The sequence below is a fragment of the Scylla paramamosain genome, chromosome 20 (genome assembly GCF_035594125.1).
Source record: "Scylla paramamosain isolate STU-SP2022 chromosome 20, ASM3559412v1, whole genome shotgun sequence".
Lineage (NCBI taxonomy): Eukaryota > Metazoa > Arthropoda > Malacostraca > Decapoda > Portunidae > Scylla > Scylla paramamosain.
In genome coordinates this window covers 2,348,144-2,354,936 of record NC_087170.1, presented here as the reverse complement: position 1 = coordinate 2,354,936, position 6,793 = coordinate 2,348,144, and the positions used below count along the sequence as shown (strand labels likewise).

General features: G+C 33.5%; 1 long non-coding RNA gene across 1 annotated transcript; it reads right to left on the bottom strand.

Annotated features, from left to right (window-relative positions):
* Window positions 1-1,955: 1,955 nt before the first annotated feature.
* LOC135110172 (uncharacterized) lies at window positions 1,956-6,068 on the bottom strand. Its single transcript, XR_010273125.1, has 4 exons — window positions 6,010-6,068; window positions 4,561-4,912; window positions 3,694-3,871; window positions 1,956-2,551 (listed from the first exon to the last, which is right to left on the bottom strand). It is a non-coding gene; the product is annotated as an uncharacterized LOC135110172 (long non-coding RNA).
* Between the last annotated feature and the right edge of the window lie 725 nt (window positions 6,069-6,793).

Here is a 6,793-nt window from a genome sequence, read left to right as displayed (position 1 = left end):
TAAGTCACAGTGACTAACATAATGTTAGTCAATTTGTGACTAACTGAGCACTCAACCTGAGTATGGTCTTACTCAAATATATCTGACTAATGCCTTCGTACTGTTCACTGCTTCTACTAACCACATTAGTAAAGTGGATCATAGGTGTTAGTCAATTAAATGACTTAATTAGTCATTTAATTGACTAACAATTCTTTCTTAGGCAGATGATGAATCATTAGTACCTTTAATACTAGCAGCTAGCTACTGCTGTCTGAAGGTTAGGGAAAGAAATAGGTAATAAATTCAATATATTCATATACAATTAAATGTTCCCTCCATTTCATTGCATTAAAAAAAAAATAAAAAAATAAAAAAACACTAATTTTTATCATCTATAGTATAATATACTTTTCACTTGAACATTTAACAGAAAGCTCCCCTCAAAACTGTAATGATATATAAAACAGATGTAAAAAATAAACTCCATTAGTAATACTTCATCCTAGTATGAGAAAAAAAAAACAACACAAAAACAACCTGTTTTGACAAGCCATTAAGTAAATAATACACATTTGTGAGTATTAATCACTAAAACTTGCAATGTGGAAAAGAAAGTAAGCATCTCTTAAGATATGAATATTAAACCTTCCTCCCATTCATAAACTAAAGGAAAAAATATGTAAGTAAAGTTAACATAAAGGAAATGTAAGGAGTTACAGACCCTGTAAAGAATAATTAATTAGTCCACTGCTAATCATTATATCACACTACTTTTAAGAAACTTAGGGAAACAACCAGTGCAAAAATATACATTTAACCTTATTTGTACAAGCTTTTAACCCAGATCATATCCATATGTCACTATTAATCCTTTAAAGCCACACAAAAAAAGAAAATGAGTATTTCTATGGGATATACTAACTAAACAAATCTACAAACAGTAATAAAGAAGCTTCACGTATCAGTTGCAATAACATAGAGAAATAAAATAAAAAAAGGTAAAAAATGCATAAAAAATAAAAATATATGCATCATATTGTACATGAAGAATACTACCCAATTTGGAGAGAGAGAGAGAGAGAGAGAGAGAGAGAGAGAGAGAGAGAGAGAGAGAGAGAGAGAGAGAGAGAGAGAGAGAGAGAGAGAGTCTACTCTCCATTCATTATATATATATATATATATATATATATATATATATATATATATATATATATATATATATATATATATATATATATATATATATATATTATATAATATATATATTATATAATATATATATTATATATATAATATATTATATATATAATATATTATATATATATTATATATATAATATATATATATATATATATATATATATATATATATATATATATATATATATATATATATATATATATATATAAAACATAAGAAAACAATTCAGTAAGATTTCATGAATACTGGGTGGGGGGAAGGGAAAGTACAAGTATTCTTACTTACTATATATATATATATATATATATATATATATATATATATATATATATATATATATATATATATATATATATATATATATATATATATATATATATATAACATAAGATAACAATTCAGTAAGATTTCATGAATACTGGGTGGGGGGAAGGGAAAGTACAAGTATTTCCTTTTCCTTTTAGAAAACTTATTAACATAATGTTATGTATTTCACTGATTAATCTTTAACTAGTAATTGACTAGTGTGTGTGTGTGTGTGTGTGTGTGTGTGTGTGTGTGTGTGTGTGTGTGTGTGTGTGTGTGTGTGTGTGTGTGTGTGTGTGTGTGTGTGTGTGTGTGTGTGTGTGTGAGAGAGAGAGAGAGAGAGAGAGAGAGAGAGAGAGAGAGAGAGAGAGAGAGAGAGAGAGAGAGAGAGAGAGAGAGAGAGAGAGAGAGAGAGAGAGAGAGAGAGAGAGAGAGAGAGAGAGAGAGAGAGAGAGAGAGAGAGAGAGAGAGAGAGAGAGAGAGGCATTATGTGTGGAGTTTAATATATCTGGAAGCAGATTTATGCATTTTTGTAGCTCAATTCTGTCTTTACTTCATTGAGTTTTATAAGTAGAGATCTTGTTTTTGAAGTGTTACCTTTGTCATACTTGATACCTAAGAGATGGGATGTTGTGAAATGGAGGAAATGTTCACAATTTTTTGGGTGTTCAATATTAAACACATAAAGCCCTGCTACCAATGAGACTACAGCCATAGAAATACATGTTGGTTCAGCTACAGGTGCACCATCAAATAATACACAAAATCTGTCTGACATGTATGTCCCCAACATGTTGAATGGACACACTAGACTGCCCTGTTCTTAGTTCTTTTTCTGGTACCTTAAGGAAGAAATAATAGTGTAAACATTAATAACATTTTGACATTAAAATAAAATTTATATGTAGATGTATATCTTAAGGTGATAATATATTCAGAAATTTCAATATATACTCGTACACATCACTCTAAAATCAAAGGTACTGAAATTTAACCTTAGTAAAAATGGAGTCTTTCCTTTCTCCAAGCAGGTGAAGTAACCCCAATATAACTAAGCAAGCATCTGGTGCAAATAAATAAATATATAAATAAATTTGATAATAAGTAAATCAAATAAACAAAAGAAAATTAACTGTGAAAGGAAAAAGTGAAGATATGGTCACATCCAATAGGACAGTCCACTAATTTGAGTACCAATCTTTTAAAAGCCTCCTGTAATTATTGCTTTATCACATAAGAATTAACAAAAGTAAAGCTCCTCCTAATTATATGAATGACAAGCATTTTGACTGAATGCTAAGAACGACCAGTATACTAATGATTTTTGTCCTTTGTGTCACAGCAGCAAATCTTTTTGTACGAGTATGCGGTTATGTTTTTTACTTGAGACACTATTTTGGTAATATCATAATGCAGTAATGCTTCGTGTAGCAAGTCCTCGTAAGAATATGATGAGTACTGATCAAAAAAAAAAAAAGAAAAAGAAAGAAAACCCCAGCTGAACCTACATGCCCCGACATAACGCATTGATGTTCCGAACTCCCGATTCTTCTCATCATATCCACCAAAACAGTGTGAGAAGTCCTGAACTTCATCACAACCATGGAAGAAACCTTTATCAGACTGTTTGCACTTGCGCCAGCGCCGGCAAAGGTGACTCCAAGAATTCTATCTCCACGCGAATTAGTGACCTGTCTTATTGGACTGCAAGGGAAGAGGATGCAGCTAACAATTCTAAAAAGATTGATAATATTTACATTTTAAATTTCAAATTGGACAGCCTTTTGGGTTTATTTACGCTAGAAATAATGTCTTTCCTTACGAGAGAGAGAGAGAGAGAGAGAGAGAGAGAGAGAGAGAGAGAGAGAGAGAGAGAGAGAGAGAGAGAGAGAGAGAGATGCTTTACACCTATTAAAATCTTTAACATCACTTATGCTGCAAACAATTATTTAGCCATAGCACTCAGCCAAAAATTTGATAGAAGAGCAGGAATTTGACAATTAAATGAGTACCTTTATAGAAATTGGTGCAAGCCTTACAGGTAGATAGGTCATGCTTAATACAATGTTTGGTTTTTGCATGCAGCATAGTTTTATGAATACTATGCTTATAAAAGTGAAAGATGCATTGCTAATGATGAAAAGATACATATATTAAATTGCTACCAGCTACTGAAATGAACAAGTTGAACTAGACATTACTCACATTGACTTTCATCATGGTCATAGAGTTCAAGTAAGGTTTCCATATACAGAGGAACTGCTTTTCTTTTTTTGAGAATGGCAATTATTGGGAGCCTATATTTCTCCAGCCCTTTCAAAACTGCTACTCTTGGGTCTGGTTCATCCGCATGTGGTTCTAATCTCAGGAACTCCTTGATTATCTGTAAAGATATAAGCATCAAATAATTATAAGTGAAGGTTACAGACATGAGCATCTGCAATAACTGTACTTAGTTATGAGTGCTCATCTCCCGCCACTGAGGCCTTTGAGCCTGAGAGGGAGAATGGAAGTACCGGTAGTTAAATATCAATTACCTACTATAAAATATAAATAGCTATATACATTATAGCCCTACAAATAAAGTTGACAATTAGTAACAATATGTAGCAAAATCCATAAAGTGTACATATATACACACTTACACCATCAAAAGTCTGAATCCACCGGTAAAGTTCAGGATTTCTGCTACAAGAATGTTCCCATTGATTATTTTTTTGCGTCTCTCAGAGTGTCAATTGCATGAGGCGTTCAGCCTGAGGAAAATCGTTAAAGTAAAATTAGTTTTCTTAAGTTGACTGTCCCACCAGCCTCCCTCTCTCCCTCATATATATATATATATATATATATATATATATATATATATATATATATATATATATATATATATATATATATATATATATATTATATATATTATATATATATACACGAGCATAATTTTTCAGTGGCCATCCACCAGTACCATTCAAATTGCTTACATAGGAGCAGGTATTTTTAAACAACACCAGTAAAGAAGTCTCTGAAATAAAAAAAAAAAAAAGATAAATCAAGCGTACAAATATCACATACCTTATCTAACTCGGGATCTTTCTTCATCCAATGTAGAGTAAGCCACTGTCTATGTCTCTCTAATGACTCATCATCTTCTGAATGGGGCCTTGGTGGAAGGTAAGCCTTTACTCCATACATCAGTGGACACGTAGTCTCTTTTGGCGCTATGCAAGGGATCTTCCTTTTCCTTGATGTCACCTCAGTCACTGAGGAATCCTGCCTCTTCCTTGAATTCTGAAACTTGCGCTGAATGCACAATTTCCATTGCAGCTGCAATTCATGCTCCTCGAGATCACTGTTTCTCAGGATGGCAGGAAATGATGTCAAAACAGCATTTGCCATATTCATATACTGTTCTGATGTTGGATAGCTGAAATATGATAATAATAATAATAATAATAATAATAATAATAATAATAATAATAATAATAATAATAATAATAATATATTATTAATAATAATGTCATGATACCTTGATGTGTAATAATGATGATAACAATAATAATGGTAATATAAATCTAGCTAACTATATAAATGGCTTAACTCCTTTTATTATATTATTATTATTATTATCATTATTATTATTATGGTTTTATTATAGTTTAAGCCATTACACACTACGTGGTAATAACCTACCTCATTTTGTTCTTCTCATTATTCACATAATTTCTAATGATTACACTACTTGTTGGAAATTAATAACGCCACAATAGGCCTGGGAATGAACAGCGCTCTCAACTTTTTCTAAGTCCACAGGTAAACATAAATGGTGTATTGTTGCCTGAACTTCAGTTATTAGGTTAGGTTAGGTTAGGGTTTTATTATAGTTTAAGCCATTACACACTACGTGGTAATAACCTACCTCATTTTGTTCTTCTCACTATTCACATCATTGTAATAACCTACCTCATTTTGTTCTTCTCACTATTCACATCATTTCTAATGATTACATTACTTGTCGGAAATTAATAATAACGCCATGGGCCGTGGGTAGAGATTGGGGACATTGGCTTAAACTATAAATTTACCAGAGATCTTAACCCGTATCCCTCTGGAGGCATATTTCCGAAGTATGGTAATGTTTAGGCACATTTACTCTTGTAGCGGTTAGGTTAGGTTAGATTAAGTTACGTATAGGTAATTTTGTGCGAGAATCTCAATGAGACTATTTTAGAGAGAATCCTAAAGTTAGTTTTGGAGCTACAGCCTAGTGTCCATACAGGCTGGCGGACGACTCCTTCCAGACTTCAAGAATATGCATTCTGGCCCTTCACAAACTTCAAGAACCAAAGTGATTACAGATGACCATTGCAGCCTCCTGTAACATTGTATAACATGCCCCTACCCAATCAAGAACATACCGGCATCATACAGCCCCACAACTGCATGTACTGATTCTACACACAAACTTCAGCCATAACTATCCAACATTAATCAATACAGAAACAACATCAATGATTAACTTACCAGAAATGAAGGAGGCACAGCCCACGTGGGTCCCTATCTTGAGCTTTGAATGATGGCTGATGCAGTGTTGCCACTCCCTAAACATAGAAAAACCTAGATGGGTTGCTAAAAACATCAAGATTCCGAAAAAAAAGCCTAGATTACGGGTATTAAGTGATTAGCTTGAGAGAATGGCATGCCATGTTCTGCCATGAAGCCCGTAAGCAGTAATTCAGCACGATGTACTTTTTCTTTCTTGTCAGGTTCTGTTTTTTTCACAACAAATTTGTCAATCACAGTCATGTTTCTCTTGGCAGCGAAGTTTTTTGCATGTTTTGTGGAATTCTTGTGACTCAACAAGCGTGATTTACTGCAGTTTTTAATTGTTCCGTCACACACACAGCACACTGCACTGAATTTATCTGAAGGATCAGCTTTCACCCATGATTTAAATTCCTCTTCTTCTAGCCACTCCTGTTTGAATGCTTGCTTATACCACACTTTTGCTTTTTTACGTGGTGGTGAATGGTATGTACTGCTACAACCAGGTTGATCCTCGTCACTACTCATGGTGAAAATTGAAAGAGCTCTGTATGTTTAACAACAGCCGAGAGCGGAAGCAAGTAAGCAACTGAGCCTTACTGAGGTCTGAGAGTCGACTCGGGATACGTATTATGTACGAGTCGTACTCGTACGTGACATGTCTTAGACGGGTCCACTACCCCCTCGTCTACCGTACGGCGTACGGTAAGGCAAGGACCAGCGGACGGCCGGACGCGTTTAAAACGTGTCACTCTGTTCGTCA